Raw genomic sequence first — 20,844 nt, 5'->3', positions numbered from 1 at the left:
CCCTAGCCTCTTCTACTCCAGCCTCTGGTTCAACAGTTTTCTTGAACTTTAGGGATCTTTAGAGGGGTTTAAATCCCCACATTTTTCTGATGAAAAAATAGAGGCTTAGAAAGATCTGGTGATTTACTTAAAGATTCACAGCAAGTAATGTTAGAGCTAGGAAACTGATCAAGTCCACCTGGCTTCAAAGCCTATGTTCATTCTATTATACTCTCACACATATGTGTGGTGTGTGTGTGTTCAAGTGTGTGCGATTTCTCAGAAATCCTTAGAAGATTGTTTACTGGCTTCTCTTCCTTCTCCTCTCTTTTTTTCCCCTCCCTTTCCCTCCACCTCCCTTCTTTCCCTCCTTTCATGTCTCATCTTCCTCTTCCCCTTCCTCTTCTCTCTTCCCCTTTTAGATGATGTAATTGTTCATGGCATGTTCTCTTTCTAGGCCCTAGAATACCAGAAATGCTGGCATTTGTCTTCCTGAAACTTCAGAATGCTTAACATCTTACTCTTTCTCAGGAAGAGGGAAGTGCTTTTTGTAACTCTCCCTTGGCATTGTAGCAGTTTTGGCAACAGTGGTGGTTTCTAGGTGTAAATAGAAACATTTTTAAAAAAGTAAAGTGAGTAAGTAGGAGGGTCAGGGGCCTGTGTTCTAGGCTTGACACAGCCTTTAACCATTTATATATACTATGGGGATAACAATACTACCAACCTCCCATGAGTTAGATTAGAAAACATAATGTGCATTAACATGCTTGGTCTACAAAGGGTCAAGTCATTCATAAATATCAACCAGAGGAATATAAGGAATGTTTACATACATTCCCTGCTAGCATTCCAAATGGTGATACCATGACAACAGCAAACTCTCCATGCCCCTTCATAGATAGCCTCTATTGGATGGACCATTCTCTATAATTCTTACTATGGCAGAAAAAACTATCTGATGGCTTTCCCACCTTTCATCAAGGGGGTATTAGAAATTAGAAGGAATCTAATTAGAGTCATTTCAGATGCTGACAGTAATTGTCAACTGATGTATTGATGCTTCTACTGTAAACCAAACTTAGGAATGAATTATGATTTCTTAGGCAAATTAATGCTGGGGTTATTGTTTTATAAGGATCAGGGTCAAAGACAAGCTAAGAGGAGAAATAGACCTTGTTCCTATGAGGCATGACTGAGTTGGCTCTTGGAAAACAAAACACGAAACAAAAAACTAATGCTCACCTTGAGTGGAAACATGCTTGTTTCTGCATTAATAAGGACATCAGACCCAGCTGTCCAATGGGAGACTAAGTCAGGGAACCCACTATTCTCCTGAGTTAGCAATTGCTGTCATAGGAGACAGTCTATGAGCATCTGGCCAGACTCAGGGCCATGAAAAGTAAAACATCCTGTGGAAAGTGAAGGAGTAGGGATATTGGTCCAAGGAACGTGAAAGAAGGGATTTTAGGGAAAGGATAGGAAATTGAATAGAGAGACAAGGAGGGGCAGGGGACAGAACTCTTTCTCAAGGCCAGCATCTGTTCAGCCTTCTTGTTTTGTTGGTACTTGTAAGTGAACAGGTTAATTTTCCTCCACTGCTTTATTGCTGTCAAGATCTACCTGATCTGTGAATGAAATGAAAAAGTAAACATGACATGTCTCCATTTTAGTTCTCTTTTTGATGTGGGACACAGTCTCTGGGATAGAACTCTTTTCACTTCTTCCCTCAGGGGATTTCACCGAAATGGACTGGATGAGTACTGGCTCTTGATGGGTTACCAAGTGGAGTCCCTATGGTTACTGGCAGCAGAAGAAAGACCAAGGGGCCAGCATTGGTGATAACCATCCCACCCTACCCCATTCAGTGGAAAACTGAATCCTTGATAGCCATTCACAGGTTAGCAAGGAATAACTTTTGAGAAACCTTAGTAAAATCATATTCTCAGAGTCTAGATACAAATATTCCTGAACACTATTCTAGTTGTAGATTCTTAGGTTGGAAAAAACCCCAATGGGTTATTTTGTCCCTCCCCCTGGAGGGACAAAACTTTTTAAAGGCAACACTAACTTTTTAAAAACTATATTTGATTGATTATGCTATTACAGTTGTCCTAATTTTGCCCCCTTTGTCCCCCTCTACCTTGTACCCCGCTTCCATTCCGTAATCCCTCCCCTCTTAGTTAATATCCAAGGGCCCGGCATATAAGTTCTTTGGCTTCTCCATTGCCTATACTATTCTTAATATCTCCCTGTCTATTTTGTACCTACCAATTATGCTTCTTAATTCCTGTACCTTTCCCCCCATTCTCCCCTTTCCCCCTCCCTGCTGATAACCTTCCAAATGATCTCCATATCTATGATTCTGTTTTTGTTCTAATTGTTTGCTTGGTTTGTTTTAGATTATATTTTTGTTTTTTAGATTCAGTTGTTGATAGTTTTGAGTTTGTTGTCATTTTACTGTTTATAGTTTTGATAATCTTCTTTTCCTTAAATAAGTCCCTTTATTTTTTAAAAAGATTTTATGTATTTATTCTTACAGAGGGGAAGTGAGGGAGAGAGAGAAGGAAGGAAACACTAATATGTGGTTTCCTCTCACACACCCCCTACTGGGAACCTGGTCTGCAACCCAGGCATGTGCCATGGACTAGAAATTGAACCAGCATCCCTTTGTTTGCAGGCTTGCACTCAATCCACTGAGCAACATTTCATATTATAAGGTCTTGGTAATGGTGAACTCCTTTAGCTTGATCTTGTTGGGGAAGCACTTTATCTCCCCATTCATTCTAAATGATAGCTTTGCTGGATAGAGTCATGTTGGATGCAGATACTTGCGTTTCATGACTTTGAATACTTCTTTCCAGCCCCTTCTTGGCTGTAAGATTTCTTTTGAGAAATCAGCTGATAGTCTTATGGGAACTCCTTTGTAGGTAACTGTCTTCTTTTCTCTTGCTGCTTTTAAGATTCTCTCCTTATCTTTAATCTTGGGTAATGTAATTATGATGTGTTTTGGTGTGTTTCTCCTTGGGTCCAATTTCTTTGGGACTCTCTGAGCTTCCTGGACTTCCTGGAAGTCTATTTCCTTTGCCAGGTTAGGGGAGTTCTCCTTCAATATCCTTTCAAATAAGTTTTTAGTTTCTTGCTCTTCCTTGTCTCCTCCTGGCACCTCTATGATTCATATCAGAACATTTAAAGTTGTTCCAGAGGTGCCTAAGCCTCTCCTCATTTTTTTTTTAATTCTTGTTTCTTCATTCTGTTCCAGTGGAATGTTTATTTCTCCCTTTTGTTCCAAATCATTGATTTGAGTCTCCATTTCCTTCCCTTCACTGTTGGTTCCCTGTATATTTTTCTTTATTTTATTTTGCATAGCCTTCACGTCTTCTTCTCTTTTGCATCCATACTCAATCATTTCTATGAGATCCTGATTACTAGTATTTCAAAGTCTGCATCTGATAAGTTGGCTATCTCCTCATTGCTTAGTTCTTTTCTGGAGTTTTGATCTGTTTTTTCATTCGGGGCATATTTCTTTGTCTGGGTTTACCTGTTATGTTGTAAGGGGTGGAGCATTAGGTATTCACCTGGATGGGGCAACCCAGTTCTCTGCCTTGTGGCACTGACCCTTGAGGGTCACAGAGGAAACAAAGCCACTTGCTTGGCTCTTGCCCCACTTTCAGTCACTTCCCCTGCTACCCACAAGCAAATTGGGCTGTTCTGGTGCTGCTTCCCAGGTAGGTGGTTTTGTGTTCATTCTAGGATCCCATGGATCTCTCCAACAAACTCTCCTGTGACAGTGGGAGTTTCTTCTGCTACTGCAACCCCCATAGGTTTTTATAGCCAGAGGTTTTGAGCCTTTATTTCCCTATGCAGGAACCCTGGGTTGTGTGGTCTGTCTCACTCCCCAGTTGTTCCTCCCTGTTTATTTGCACACAAATGTGAGACCTCCTGGACCACCAGCCACCACATGCCTGTGAGTCCTTTCTGCCCCAGCTGCCCATCTCCACCCCTCCTACCAGTCTGGATGAATGTTTATTCTGTAACTCCTTGATTGTGGACTTCCATAAAATTCAATTTTCTGGCAGTTCGTTCTGGTTATTTTTTGTTTTTAAATTTGTTGTTGTCCTTGTTTTGGTTGTGCAAGGAGTCAAAGTGTATCTAGCTACTCCTCCATCTTGGCTGGAAATGATATATGACTTATTCTTAACAGTGCCTTAGAAGTCTTCACATAAAGCTACTTCATTATATGTACACATATTCATTTATATACACACTTATACCTACTTCAAATGGTATGGATGTATCATAATTTATTTACCCCATTTCCAAATGATAGACATTTAGGTTGTTTTCAGACTTTAGTTATTACAAACAAAGCTGCAATGGACCACCTTATACATATATATCTGTGCAAAACAACCAAGGGGCAAATTTTTAGAAGAGGAACTACCATGTCAGAGATACATACCATAAATGGATAGACATTGCACAGGCTGTTTTCTGGCTGGCCATGATTGTTCCAAAGTGAGGGGAGACCATCCTTATCCTTCCATTTCTTTCTTCCTCATTTAGGAATGTAACAGCAGGGGGGAATAATTTTCCCAGAGGGTGACTGAGAAATAATCTCTGTTTGGCTTTGGGATGCAGGAAGAGATTTTTTATTTGTTTATTTTTTGCAGAATGATCATCTTCCTAATGATGTTTTCTCAGGCTGAGCATTGTTTTCTTCTCCTGAGCAGAGTGGCACTGAAGAAGGACTATGAAGGCCAGGGAGTATAAACGGGGCTCCCCCACAGAGCAGAGACCATGGCTAACTAATAAATTCCAGGGTCTTTCCAGCTGTTTATCAGAGGGCAATAATGCTGAAATCATTTGTGTGGTGGATCTAACATTTCAAAGCTATTTGCAGCTAACATTTTATTTCATTTCAGCTGTGAGGGAGATCAAATATATTGGTTAGGTGAGGAAACTGAGACCCAGGGATGCTGTGTGATGGAGTGTGATCATAAAAAAGTACAAGAGTTGGGAGTCTAGGTTGCAAGTCCAGCACCAAGTTGTTAGCTGTGTGGCCTCAGGTTTCTGTTAAAGCATTTGGGTAGGATGGTCTCCAAGCCCCTCACCATCAAGGGTGTGGTTTAATGACTGTGCAAGGTTCTGCAATTAGGTTGGGGGCAAGCTGGCTCTTCCTGATTGTTGGGCCACATGGGGGTTCACTGTCTACAATGACTCCAGGCTCATACTATTTGTTTGTTTGTTTGTTTGTTTGTTTTTAGAGATAGGAGAAGGGAAAGAGATAGAGAGGGAGAGAAACATTGATCCATGAGAGACACATCAATTGATTGCCTTTCACACACCCACACACAGGGACCTGGGTTGCAACCCAGGCATGTGCCCTGACTGGGAATCGAATTGGTGACCCTTTGATTTGCAAGCTGCTGCTCAATCCACTGAGCCACACCAGCCAGGGCTCATACCACTTTTTAAAAAGCTTTTTATTGAATTTATTGGGGTGACATTGGTTGATAAAATTATATAAATTTCAAGTATACAATTCTGTAATACATCATCTGTATATTGTATAGTGTGTTCACCACACAAGGTGAAGTCTTTTTCTGTCACCTTGTACCACATTTTGCTGTGGCTTCTGTAGTAAGAGCAAAGGGGAAGTTCTCTCTTCTTTGGGTGATAGCACATCCTACCAGACTCTTGGGGGTAGGTGTTGTTTGGCATATGGAGAGGGGGTACTGCAAGGAGAACAGCAAGGGCTGCAACAGAAAAGGTACTACCTTGGCCCCTTCCAAAGGTTTTGCATGGAGAGCCCTACTGCCCCATTAAAGTCCCTGTAATTCATGCCATCTGCCCCCATAAAATCAATCATTATAGTCTGATTCTACAGATGGCTTTGGGACCTAATCACAACCAGATAATTTCCAGGCCCTCTCTTTTCTTACTGATCTGTTCAAAGCCTTCAGCCATGCTGGCTCCGGGCTCTCTTAACCTCTTCATCCCTGGCTTCCTCTCTCTCCTCAGGATCTCTGTTCTGATGTCCTTTTAACCCCTGGAGGAGGATAACATAGAGTAGATCATTCCAAAGCCAAGTGTGATTTCTTGGGAGAGTCACTGTGTTGGGATCAGGATGCCCGCCCTTCTCCCCTGGGGCCACCACTGACTTGCTGTGTGGCTTTGGGAAAGTCATTTAGCTTTGTGGGGCCTCAGTTTCCCTATCTTTGGCAACAACATTTATATTGTAATAAAGAGCTTACAAAATGTTTTTCATTTATATAACTTTATTTAATATTTCAAAATAGCATAATTGTGCCCCTTCTAATTATTCTCACAGAGAGAAATTTATGAGAATGCAGGTTGTGGACACTAGGAAGCAATGCCCAGGTCACCAGTTATTTTGCCAGGCTGGGGAGGGGTTTCCAGAAGAGATGGCCTGAACCTCTCTTCAGGCCTTCAAGGCCCACTGTGGGAGAGTGTAGGGTTTCCTAAAAGATTCTTGCTCCATGACTTTCAGGGGACTGAAGCACTACCTGATACTCCTAATAAGATACTGGGGCAGTGAGAGAACTTGAGGTGGTTTTAAACCACCCAGGAGTCACATGGAAAACAACTCCTGCTACAGGCCACTCAGCTCAACACAAGGCAGGAGTGTGGGGTGGTGACAGGCCTTACACTTGCCAATAGCCAAGGTTTTTCTCCCCTGAACAACAATAGGAGGGAACACACAAAATAGTGGCAGGAAGTATTTAGGTTCCAAATCTCAGAAAGGCTATTTCAAGGTTGGTCAGGGCCCTTCGTGGGTGTTTGAGCAGGAGTGTGGGGACACCCTGTGGTGAGAACAAAGAACTACAGTCTTGTTCCCTCAGAAAGGTAATGAAGCAAAGAAGGAGCAGCCTTATTTGAGTTCACATTATGTTGGGCAGGGACTTTCCATGTGAGATTTCGTGTACTCCTCACACAAATTCTGAGAAGCAGCTATTCTAATGCCTCCTTTTGTGTGGGCTAGTGGCACTGTCCATCTTCTAGGTCTATCACTTAGCAGCTGAGTGACTTGGGCAACTTAGAAAAACCTCTTGGAACCTCAGTTTTCTCACCTGTGAAATGGGACTTCATAGGATTATTGTAGGGATGAAAGCAAAGTGCTCATCTTAGGGTCTGGCACATGGTAAATCCAAAGAAAGGCTGGCCACTCATTGAGGGGTTACTACCCGCCTAATGTCTACACAGCTAGTAAGTACCAAAACAGCAGAGATTTAATCAGGGTTCTGCAAGTTCCCCTAGCCCCACCCCATGGACAAATGGCAGTGAAGCTGGGACTGTTGAGTGTCCTATCCCAAGACTATGTTTATTCCCAAGATGGAGAATGTGTGAGCTAGATCTCACCTTAAGTGGGATAAGAGAGCTGATTTGTCACACCTGGTTTTCTGGCAAGCCCAGAGCTCAAGGTGGGAAGAGGCATTGGTGCCAGCTCTCCTGTTTCCCTTCTCCACCCCTTCCCTTACATTCCCTCATGACCAAGCACCTAAAACAGATATGGCATGTCTCTCTTCCATTTTAAAGAGGAGAGTATAGGTTTGGCAAGCCCAAGTGACTAGGGCAAGACTGAACAGGCAAAGGGCAGAGCTGAGAATGGGCTGGGACTTGTTTCTCCATCTTTGAGCTCAAGCCCTGTTCAAACCACTCCATCTCCAATTAGTGTTTGGTTGTGTGGTATGCTTTTACTCTGCCAGGCTTCTCAAACATAGCCCTTACTGTTTTGGTCTTCTTCCAAGTGCTTCCCCACCCTTCCTGGACTGCTTTAGGAGGCCACTTGATCATCTCTTTCTTCTGTACTCTTCTTGCTTCTCCAAGGAGGGTCATTAGAGGTTTACGAGGAGAAGGTAAGTGTAGCCTTGTGTATCTAAGTGCCACTCTTCCCGGGCTGTGCTCAAGAGAGCTGCCCTTGCCATCATCCCTTGTGTTCCACTATTCACCTAAAAAATACAGCAGGGCTGTCCCCTCCTGTTTTGGAGCCATCTGGGTAGAATAGGGGGCAGCCAGTGGCTGAATGAAGGCAGCCTGCTTTGATTCAGAACCTTGTGTGTGGTCAGGGTGGGATCTTGTCCCCAGGAACCCAGGGTAGACCTCACATGTTACAGCCAGACACAGGAGGCCAGGCTCACCAGTCGGTATCCTTGTGAGTAGACCTCAGCTGTTTCCCTGGCTCCCCACTGCCAGGACCCTTCACAGTCTGACATTGTAGGCATGTTTGTGCATGTATCTTATGGATAAGAGATTGCAGCATCTGGCCACAGGGTGCCAGGCTGCCTATCTGGATGCATCACACCTGCAACTGGTCAAGCTGCACTGCATGGCATCAGTGTGGTGGCCTGGTTTGCATGCCAGGCTGCTGGACCTGGAGGAAGGGCCAATTGGTCCTTGAGTCACTGAACTGTCCTTTTTTGTTGTGTTGTTCACTCTGATGTTCAAGAACACCTCCTCTCCCAACTTTACACACCACCTTCTCTGGACCAAGGGGAGGGAGGAGAGTGAGGATCTAGTCTTCATTTCCTCTCAGGTCAGAGCACAATGAGTGAGCTAAAGACAGCAAAAAGGATGCAGATGGATACCAGAAGAGAATTACTGGGTAGAAGACAGTTCCATGGTAGTACAGAAATCCCTCTGCCTAAGCCAAGTTCAGTGCCAGCAGGTAAAGGAAGGGGATTGACTGTTTTCTAGGGTTCTCAGATTACTACTTCAGAGGCTGGTCCCATTGGCCAGTGGCCTGATACTGCTGTCCTGATGGATATTTGGACATGTAGGCATTGCTTAATCCTCAGCTCTTAAATGTTCAGGCAAAATTCTAGCCATCTGCAATACTGACTTTTTGTAGCCAGTGGCCTTGCCCAGGATCTTGTCTGCTGTGCACCAGTACCTCGTACCACAGACTTGCTAAGGACACTGATTTGGGCTTATAGCTGAATGTAAGGGCATCTTATGAATGCTAGGCATCTTATGTTGGGTGAGGGTAATGTTGCTGAGCTGTGAGAGAAGGTGGACCATAATGACAAGAGCTAACATTTACCATGTATCTTCATTGTGCCAGCAGCAGTGTACCCACCATCCCTCACAACAACCTATGAGTTAGTTCTGTCATTTCTTCCACTTTACAGATGAGGAAAGTGAGAGAGAGAAATCAAGATACTGGCCCAAGGTCACTCAGTGATGGTGGGCCAGGATTTAAATGCTGGCAACTGGACTGCACAGCCCTTACTTGTCACCATCATGCCTTCATGGAATTAGATTGGACAGAAAGTGGGGTTGTGAGGCCAATAGAGGAAGATTTGTGGTAAGAATGGGGCTCTGGGTCCTGGTAGGAGGTGGGAGCTTAGGAAGAAGGAGGACAAGTTGGGAGGTGAGAGATAAGCTGTGTCATTGCAGTTCCCTGTGAAAGGCTGAACAGTCTTGGTCAGAGGGGCTTGAAGTGTACAGACTCACCTCTGCAGAAGCAGAGTTCCCAGCTGTGGGCATTCTGGTGTGCCAAGAATAGAGGTGTGTTAAGGCAGGGATCTCCCCAACCAGGTCCTCTAGACGACGGCTCAGGGGGTTCTAGGGGTCTGCTTCCCCTCCTCAGCTATAGTTGCTGGTTGAAAGCAAATTTACTTCAGTGGACCATGCCTTGTTATCATTTGCATGTGTGTATACTATGCCTTGAAGATCTCAAGAAGTTCTGTCTCAGACCTTGGTCTTCCAACAGGAGGGCCAAGTCTCTGTTCCACAGAGACTGTTCCACAGTCTCTGAATGCTCCTTCAACAGTTGCCACTCCTGCTGCTCTAGTGTCTTGCACAGAATACTGTCCTGCACTGCAGTTCTCAGGAACTCTGAAGGGTGGGGGAATGGGGATGGACTATCTGTGGGGAGGGCTGTTTACCCTGGGGTTGGCTGGTTAAAGCTCATGATGCTTCTGTGAACAACTCATTTCATCCCTCCAGCTCCCTGTATCTGCTGACTTTTAGCTGCATGATCCTGGGCAGGTAAACTCCCTGGGCCCCAGGTTTATCTCAGGAAAATAAAAATAATATATGACCACCACAGAACACAGTGCCTGACTACCAAGAAGGGAGGGGACACTGGTGCAGAAAAATAGACACAGAGGTGGAACCCAAAATACTTATTGAATGGGGTTTAGACTAAAGCCTAGAACAAAAGCTTGTTCCCAGGAAATACTAACTGGACCTCCCTTCAGAGTAGGAACAGTCTCATTGTTCTCATGACCTGCTGGATAGAGAATTTCAGAACAGCCTTCTGCCTCCTTGCCCAGGTTTCTCCCACCCCCCCTGCCAGACAGAACCTCCTGAAGCTCAGGCCCCTTGCTACCTCCAGATGTTTACTAGGCACCAAAATCAGGTCTGCCGTTGGCCAGCTGTGAGGAACATGTGGGCAGACATAAAGTCCACTCCAGTGTTGGGCATGACACCGGACTTTGTGGGTGGCAGGAGTAACCATCAAAGCCAAGCGAGCCTGGGCAGGCCAGGGTGCACTAAGAGCCTGAGACTTGCTCATTTCCCACAACTCCCATTGCCCTGGCCTTTCAGGCCAGGTTATGTATAGGTCCTGTTTTCTTATACATTCAGCTACCCTATGTCATTTGATTGAAGCATTTAATCTATTTACTGTTAAAATAATTGCTGATAGGTATGTATTTATTACTATTTTATTATTCATACTTTGGTCTTCTTTTGAAAGAAGTCCCTTTAATGTGTCTTATAGTGCTGGTTTAGTGGTGATGAAATCCTTTAGCTTTTTCTTGTCTGGGAAACACTTTACCTGACCTTAGATTCTAAATAATAGCTTTGCTGGGTAGAGTAATCTTAGTTGTAGGTCCTTGATTTTCATCACTTTGAATATTTCATGCCAATCCCTGATGGACTGCAAAGTTTCTTTTGAGAAATCAGCTGAGAGTCTTATGGGAACTCCTTTGTAGACAACTAGCTGCCTTTCTCTTGCTGCTTTTAAGATTCTCTTTTTGTTTTTAACCTTTGGCATTTTAATGATAATGTGTTGTGATATTGGCTTCTTTGGGTTTGTTTTGCTTGGGACTCTTTGCCCTTCCTGGATTTGTGTGTCTATTTCCTTTGCTAGGTTAAATGGGGTTTCCATCATTATTTCCTCAAATAAGTTTTCAATCCCTTGCTCTCTTTCTTCTCCTTATGGTGATGCAAATGTTGGTATGCTTGATGTTGTCCTCAAGGTCTCTTAAAGTATTCTCAACTTGTGGATTTTATTTATTTACTTTTTGCTGTTCTGACTGGGTGTTTTCTGCTACATTGTCTTCCAAACCACTGATTTGATCCTCTGCTTCATATCACCTACTGTTGATTCCTTTTAATGTATTTTTATTTAAGTTATTATATTTTTCATTTCTGACTAGTTCTTTTTTATGTTTTTTTATCTCCTTGTTGAATTTCTCACTGAAGTCATCTATTCTTCCCCTAAGTTCACTGAGCATCCTTATAACCAGTGTTTTTAACTGTTCATTGAACCTGGCCACTAAGTATGTTAGTGCTTAGGACCTTTGGGAGGGGCTTTTGTGCAGGCCAAGTTCAGCTTCCTCCTGTGCCCTGCCTGGGGCCACTTGTGCTGGCCTTGGAGGTGCCTGGGAGAGGCTAAGCTGTGAGTCAAGACTGGCTGATTCTAGTGCAAGGGCTGCTTAGCAAGAGGTACAGGGTATGTGGAGGCCAGATGTGGATTGCTTGGGGTTTGTGAACCTTCGAGAAATTTTAGGAAAGCCTGCAGCATGAGAAAAAACAAGCCATTTATATGGAAAAGCCACTGGAAAAGGCTTGGGTGGGCCTGCAAGTTGCATGGGGCACTGTTTCAGGGACTCACCAGGTCAGGGTGAAAGGTGTTAGCTAGGTTGATGGAGACTCAAGATATGGTGCCTATCTGCACATGCAGGTGATGGGAGGGCTCAACAAAGGAACAATGGCATCTTCCAGCACTTCTGTCTGGGAGAAAGCTGCTGCTCCAGTCCTTGCCCTGAAGCTAGACAATTTACTTCCTCCCTATGTGTCCTTGGCACTTTAAAGCTGCTTCTCCATTGCTAGAGTCCAGAGCAAATGAGTCCATCATTGAGTAAGTCCATGCATGGCCTTTTAAGTAGAATACTCGGGACTCTATAAGCCCTTCTTCTCATTCAGCCACAATCCCTGCTGGTTTTCACAACCAAAAGTCATAGGGACTTCTCTTCCCTGCACTGAAACTCTGGGTTAAAGGGCCTGGTGTGGGGCTGGGACCCCTTGTTCCTCAGTGGGAACCTTTGCAACTGAGATATCTCTCCAGATTTTCAACTGATGCATGTGGGTGTGGGACCAGCTCATTTCTCATCTCCACGCCTCCCACCAGTCTTGATGTGGCTCCTTTATATAACCTTAGTTAGAGGACTTCTGTTTATCTAGTTTTCAGGTGGTTCTTAGTGGTGGTTGTGCTGTAGTTTAGTGAAATTTTGATGTGGTCCTGGGAGGATGCAAGCACAGCATTTACCTTTCATCATCTTGACCAGAACTTCTTACATTAACTCATTTGATCTGCACCAAAACCTGAAGTTTTGGGATGGCATTGAGAGATGTTGAGTGGCCCAAGGTCTTCATTTATTCAATGAGCACCTGCTGTGTGTTAAGGTCTAAGGATACAGTTGTGGGATCAGACTTTGCAGGACTTTGGACCACCTTAAGGAGTTGGGTCTTTATCCAGAGAGCAGTGGAAAACTATGAAGGCATTTAGGTGGGCAAGCATGTGAAGGAGGGAGGTAAATATTTGTCAAATTTATGTTTCACAAAAGTACCTCTGGCTGCTACATGGAGAACTAACTGGAGTGAGCAGAGCCACTGTAGGGAGAATAGTAGGAAGCTCCTGAGAAATCCAAAGTGGTAATGGGGACAGGGTCACACAAATGCAACATTTGATGAATTACATATGTGTGTGGGATTCAGCCCTTGGTTCAGTATCTCCTCACTCTCTGTGGTCACCTCAGGTCCTTGTTTAGCAGCTTGTACAACCATCCCTTCACACAGGCCCCCTCCCTCTACCCTAGGGTGTGCATGTCCTGTGGCTTGGTTCAAATTTGCCACATCATTGGTAAGCTGTGACCATAACCATCATCACCATGCCCATAGCCAAGGTAGAAAACCAGTCAGATGCTTGCATGGACCTTGTGTGAAGACCTCAAAAGGGAGAGGTATGTGTTTACAAAGAATTACTACAATTTGTAGTCTGTCCACTGCTTTTAGACTCTGAAGTTTGATTCTGTTAATATACCCTGAGGTAATTTATCTCCAGGGAGTTGATTCATGATAAATTCACAGGAGATTGAAAAGACAAGTATAATGTCAAAGCAACATATAAGGTTCTCATAGGGTTTCTGTGAGGCACCCTCATGCCATATTTGGCAGAACTTAATTTTGAGGGTATACAAACACACACACACACACACACACACACATATGACTTAGGACAGTGTTTGTACTAAGAATGTTAGCTATGACCACAATGAATGTAAGGAGTCTGCTAAATATGGTGCTTTGCTGGGGTACTGATGAAATCTTCAGTTATCTCAGTGAGCCTGTTTCCAGAACACACAATGTTTCACCCATCATTATGAGGTGTCACCAGGAAGTCCTTGTGAGGCCCAGTAACCCCCCACCCACCCCGTCCTCCAACAGAACATACCTCCCTGGTTTCTGAAATGTCCCTGTTCTCCCTCAGAAGCTGTATGGTAGTTCTCCCACCAGGAACTGTTCTGGTGGGAAAATTCTGTCTTTTGTTTTTCTGCCTTTTTGCCACCCCATCACTTTTTGATTACCACAGTGATTCTCCAAATAGCATACCCATCAAACAATTGGGCTTTTTACTTCTAGTTCCAGTCACAGTCCAGTCCTGTATCTCTAAGTACATCTGGTTACTAAGACTGAACTTGGATGTCTCCAAAACTTTTAAGTTTCATATTTATGGATGAGGATTAGATTTATACCCTTCCTGTGTTGTCTTACAACCAAGCTTAACTTTCAGAGGGTTACTCCTAGAGGCTTCCTTCTGCCCCAGTTGCTGGCAACAGCCACTATTTATGTGTCTGTGTCACTGTCTGCTACCTTTACCACACAATGAGGACTCCTCTCTGTAAACTTTTAAATTTACAAAGTACGTATAGTCTTCTAGTTGATCATCAGAATAATGCCATAATATATGAATTGTCATTTGATTATACATAAAGGAAACTGAAGTTCAGAGAGATGACTATACTGTATCAGATCTCATAATTACTACATGGCAGATTCAGGACTAAATGCAGCAGTCCTGTTTGCGGTACCCCTTTCTGCCTCCACAGTACTCAGAGGTACAAGTACCTGCTGGCAGTACCCTTGTCACTATTACTGGTCTCATCTAGTACCTATGTGGCCAACAAGCATCATCAAGCCCAGATTGTACTAACAGCTGAAGAAAAATACAAGTGTGATTTGTGAATGAACAGTCAATAAAGTGTTTACACCTCACACAGGATGCAGAGTAAAGCTATTCATAGTGTGAGAAGAGGGAGGGATGTATAAGCATTTCAAAATAGAAAAAATAGAAAAAATCAGGGAAGACCCTCCTATCAATCAATTGGGGCAGGAGTTGGATATTAAAGTTGATTTATTAACCACAAGACTTTGGGCCAGTCACATCATTTCTCTATCTCAGTTTCCTACTGTGTAAAAAGGTATTATAAAGTTGTGACTTCCAGTAATGGAAGAATAGCTTTGTAGGACTAATTCTCCACCCCTACCCCAAGCAACCACCAGCAGCAGATACCATCAACAGTTTAACATAAATGTATCTGAGTCCAGGACAGAAAAGGGAGAGAGGATAGATCAGAAAAACATTTAAAGAAATAGTGGCTCAAAACTCTACATATTTAGTGAAAGACATTAATTTAGAGATCCCAAAAGCTCAGTGAACCCCAAAGTTAACATATAAAAAACCATATCTAGGAACAGTATGATCAAACTACTAATATTTAAAGGTAAAGAGAATATACTGAAATCTTACAGAGAGGAATAGTGATAAAATAATAGCCAACTTCTCATAAATAATGAAGGACAGGACACAGTTGCGTAGTTATCTTTAAAATGATGAAAAAAAACCCCCCCTGCCAACTCAGAATTCTATATTCAGCAAAACTATCTTCAATAATAAAAATAAAATAAATAAATTTTAAAATAAAAATAAAATGAATTTATCAACTATCACATTTATATTACAAAAAATATTAAAGAAAGTTTTTTTAAACTGAAAGGAAATGGCACCAGGTGGTAACTCAGACTTACAAGAAAAATAAAGATTATCACATATGATAAATATGTGAGTAAACATAAAAGGTTATACATATTTTATCTTCTCAATTCTTTAAAAGACATGATTTTTAAAGCAAAAACTGTAACAGTGTAGTGCAAAGTATGAAGGTATATGTAAATGGAACTACCTTGCGGCAAGATTCCTATATTTTATTTTAAGCACTACAATATTAACTCAAAGTGTATTATGGTAAGTTAAAAATGCATATTATAATATCTAGAACAAAATGCAAAGATATATAGCCAAAAAAGCTAATAGTAATCACAATAAAATATTTTAAAATATTTGCTTCCACTCTGGTTGGTCTGGCTTAGTTGATCGAGCACTAACCTGAGAACAAAAGGGTCATTGGTTTGATTCCCAGTCAGAGCACATGCCTGAGTTGTGGGCCAGGTCCCCAGTAGGGGGCACATGAGACACAACCACACATTGATGTTTCTCTCTCTCTCTCTTTCTCCCTCCTTTCCTCTCTTTCTTAAAAAAAAAACAAAAAAACAAAACCTTTTAAAAAATATTTGCTTCATTTCAAAGAAGTCAGGAAAGGAAGAACAAATGAACAAAAGACAGATGAAGTGGCAGACCTAAACCCAAATGTATTGATACATCAAATGTAGTTTGATAAATTATTGATAAAATTGATGAATTAAACACCTTAATTAAAGGATATAGATCATCTGACTAAACAAAGAAGTGGGGCAGGCTGACTATAAAAGATTCACTTTAAATAAAAAGAGAACTTTTTGAGAGTGAAAAGATGAAAAGAGATATATAGTATTTGTGATGGCTAGTTTTATGTGTTAATTTGGCTACTTTTTGGTTATTCAATTAAACATTAACCCAGTTGTCTTTGTGAGGATATTTTGGAGATGTAGTTAACTGTAGGGAACCATCCTGCCTGGTTTCAGAAATTGTAATCTCCCATAAATAAGGCTGAGTGAGAGACCTTGGGACCTTAAGCCACTAAGGAGACAAAGCTTATCTCCCTTGCAGGGATGCCGCCTCTGCCCACTTTTAATTCACCCTGCTTGGCCCCAGGCAGATGACTGGTTAGCCAATGATGGGTTAGATTCCTCAAGGGAGGGATGACCTAAGACAGGCATGGTCACAAAGGGGCCCTCATGGAAGGACTTGGGGGACTATAAAAAAAGGGGGTGATGGACCCTCACCCCTCAGCTTTAACAGGGCCTTAATCCTCATTCTGTCTCAGATAATTCTCCTAATCTCTTGGCTGCCTTACTTCCCCTGCCTGACTTAAGCCTGAAACAATGCCTGAGGGTGGTGCAGCCCTGGGCAAGAAAGGGTGGTTCCCCTGGGTGATCAGGCCTAAGAAAGAATACATAAAATCCTATGAAAACTGCTTTGCCAAGAATGCCCTCAATTTTCTGATAAGGGTCCCAGCAAGAAATGAGTTTGTTTCCCAAAGTTTTATAGCCCTTTAGCTAACTGATCCTGACTAAGAATAAGCCCTCATAGTTCTTTGTATGTTATCTATTGTTTGATCCTCACCATCTGACAATGACTGATGAGTTTTACCTGTATTACTGTGCAAACTGAACCAAATAAAACCCCATTGAGGAAAAGGCTCCTGGGTCTTCTCCTTTGAGAGATCAGCCACCTTTCTTCCCTAAGCAGATCACATCTTGATAGACTTGTTCTCATTCATGGCACATGGAGGTGCTCTGCTAGTGGAGGCCTTCCACAGTTAACACCTATAGTAATTTGACTTTAAGTGAAAGAGATTATACTCCTTAATCTGGGTGGCATTTATCTGATTTTGTCCTTCAAAGGCCTTAAGAACAAAACTGAGGTTTCCCAAAGGAAGGTGAGATTCTGCCTGTGGATGACAGCTTCAGCTCCTGCCTGGGAGTTTCCAGCCTGCAAGCCTGTCCTCCTTAAAGATTTCAGACATGCCAGCCCCCTTAATGAGATAAAATAATTTCTTGAAATAAGTTTCCTTTTATCAGTCTCTCATTCTTTCTTTAGATAGATAAATAGGTATATATCTATAGATAGAAATATTGATATAGACAGTGATTTCCAGTAAGTTTTAATTCCATTAGGCTTCTGTTAAAACACAACTCTTAAAAAAGCTGGGGTGACTATCTTAATATGACAAAATAGGATTTAATATAAGAAGTATTACCAGAAAGAAAAGGTTTATTTCATAATGATAAAAGGATCAATACAGAAAGCATAAAAATTATAAATTTGCCCTAAAATTTGATCATTAAAAATAATGATTACATCTGAACTAATTCTAATATCAGAGCTTCACAATACATAAAACAAAAACTTATATAACAAATGAGAAAAAATCACCAAATTCACAATCACTGTTGCAGACTTCTCTCAGTAATTGATAGACTAATTAGACAAAAATTCAGTTGAAAAATAGCAGATATGAATGATACTATAGACTTCTTTGATTGAATTGACATTTATTGAATTGAATACTGCACACAACAATTGCTGGATACATGTTTTTTTTCCCAATACACATAGAACATTCACTAAGGAGTATTATATACTAGGAAAAATAATATCACAATAAATTTTATAATATTGTAATAGTATAAAGTATGTTTTCTGACCAAGACGAAATTAATTTAAAATTCAACAAGATATGTAGAGTATTTCCAAATATTTAAGAATTAAATGGTATAGCTTTAAGTTTCTTGTGGGTCCAATAAAATGTTAAAAGAGAAATTTAAAAGTATTTTCTACTAAATAATAAAGAAAATACAACATATCAAAATTTGTGAGTGCAGTACTTAGAAGAAAGTTTACAGTTTGAATGCTTTTATTAGCTAAAAAGAATGGCTTAAAATCAATCATTTAAGTTTTTGCCTTTAAAAACTAGAAATAGAGAAAAAAATTAAACTGAAAATAAGTAGAAGGTAGGAAATAATAAAGGGCAGAATCTATAAAATAGAAACCAAATGATAGGGAAAACTAATAAAACCAAGTTTTTTTTTTTCCTGGAAAATATTAGTAACAATGGTAAATCTCTAGTAAGATTGATCAACAAAAAGAAATAAAAATATCAATTACCAGTATCTGGAATAATAGAGAGAATTTCACACTCTATTATCTATTTGATGTTCTATAGGACATTAAAGGAATAAGGAGAAACTAGTATGAGCAATTTTATGCCAATAAATTGAACTACCTAGATGAATAGACAAATTATTTGAAAAAATACAACATACCAAAACAGACATAAAATAAAATAGAAAATAGAAATAATCCAATACCCATCCAGTTTATTAAATTTGTTATACAAAACTTCTCTACAAGGGAAATTCTAAGCCCAGATGGTTTTACTGGTGAGTTTATCAAATATTTAATAAAGAAGTTATACCAATACTACACAAAATTTTTCTGGAAGTGTAAGAAAAAACATTTCTCAGCACTTTCATAGGTCCAAAATAGCTAAACCCAAATATGACAAAGATAAAGAAAAATTATACAGCAATATCTCTCAAAACATAAATCCAAAAACATTTAATAAAATATCCACCATTGAATTCAACAATATATAAAAAATATTAGATATCTGAATAATGAAGTTTATTTATTTCATACTTTTAAAGGAATTAGTATAGTCCACTTTATTCACAGAATCAAGGAGAAAATCCAAATGATTATCTTAATGAATGCAAAAAAATACCCGTCACTTGAGATAATTTTTACCCATTCATGATAAAATCTTTCAGCAAGGGCTTCTGGTCAAGATGGAGGTATTGGTAGACATGCTTCATCTCATTGCATAACCATAAAAAGGAATACAACTAGCTTAAAAATAAGAATCACCCAGAACTGTACAGAAGTCTGACAACCAAGGATTTAAAGAAGCTATATTCATCCAGACAGGTAGGAAGGGTGGAGATGGGGAGAGGGTTTCAAGAGGATTGGTGTGGTGGTGGGGAGCCAGGGGGGAGAGAGGCATCAGTGGCCTGCAGTAAAGGTGGTCCCACATTCACGCGTGGTGGATAAAAATCTGAGGGCCACCATGTGAGTAAGTGATCCCAGCCCTAGGCCAGACTGTGCAGCCCAGGGTTCCAGTGCTGGAAAAAATAAAGCCTCATAACTTCTGGCTGTAAACCTAGTGGGGGTTGGGGCAGCCAAAGAAACTGCCAGTTTCTTAGGAGAGCCTGGAAAGTACACAAACCCAACCACTCTGGGAACCACAACCAGAACATCAGCTGGAGGGGTGCCAGTTGCATATGAGAAGTGGGTGAAATGACTGGAAAAGAAGAAAGTGCCAGGCAAGTCCTCAGAAGTCAACTGGCAGTGGCATTGTCTCCTCTTAGACCCCTACCCAAAAGATGGATCCACAAAGGGGCAAAGCAAGTTGCCCCACCTTGGCAAATACCCAAGGTTCCACTCCATACAACTTAAAAGGTGCACTAAGAGAGGAAATCAAAGTGGCTCTCTACCTAGTACACAGACACAGGGAGACTGCCAAAATGAGGAAACAAAGAAATATGGCCCAAATGAAGGAATAGAACAGAAACCCAGAAAAAGAACTAAGCAATGCAGAAATAGCCAACCTATCAGATACAGAGTTTAAAACACTGGTGGTTAGAATGCTGAAAGATCTCATTGAATATGGCAAAAGCATAAGGGAAATTAAAATAAGGGAAATGAAAATTATATGAATGAAAATAAAGAAAAATCCACAGAAAACCAACAGTGAGGAAAAGGAAACCAGGATTCAGATCAATAATTTGAAACATAAGGAATAAATGAGCATTCAACCAGAATAAAATAAAGAAACAAGAATTCAAAAAAAAATGAGGAGAATTTAAGAAGACCCTGGGACATGTCCAAAAGTGCCAACATTTGAATCATAGGGATGTCAGAAGGAGAAGAGGAAGAGGAAGAAATGGAAAACTTACTTGAAAAAATAATGAAAGAAAGCTTCCCTAATTTGGTTAAAGAAGTAGACATACAAGTCCAGGAAGTTCAGTGAGTCCCAAACAAGTTGGACTCAAAGAAATCCTCACCAAGACCAATCATAATTAAAATGTCAAAGGTTAAAGATAAAGAGAGAATCTTAAAAGCAGTGAGAGAAAGGCAGAGAGTCACCTACAAATGAGTTCCAATAAGACTGTGAGCTGATTTCTCCTAAAAAACTTTGCAAGCAAGAAGGGACTGGCAAGAAATGTACAAAGTGATGAAAAGAAAGGACCTACAACCAAGATTATTCTATCCAACAAAGGTATCATTTAGAATTGAAAGACAGATCAAGTGCTTCCCAGACAAAGTAAAGCTAAAGGAATTCATCATCATTAAATCCTTATTATATAAAGTGTTAAAGGGACTTATTTAGAAAAAAAAGAAGATAAAAACTATGAACATTAAAATGGCAACAAACTCACAACTATCAACAATAGAATCCAAAGAAAAAACAAAAAACAAACTAAGCAAAAGACTAAAACAGGAATAGAATCATAGATATAGAGACCATTTGGAGAGTTACCAGTTGGGAGGGG

The sequence above is a fragment of the Phyllostomus hastatus genome, unplaced genomic scaffold, assembly GCF_019186645.2.
Source record: "Phyllostomus hastatus isolate PE091 unplaced genomic scaffold, TTU_PhHast_1.1 phas_contig_113, whole genome shotgun sequence".
Classification (NCBI taxonomy): domain Eukaryota; kingdom Metazoa; phylum Chordata; class Mammalia; order Chiroptera; family Phyllostomidae; genus Phyllostomus; species Phyllostomus hastatus.
The sequence above is the reverse complement of the archived record's forward strand: the minus strand, read 5'-3'. Positions refer to the sequence as shown.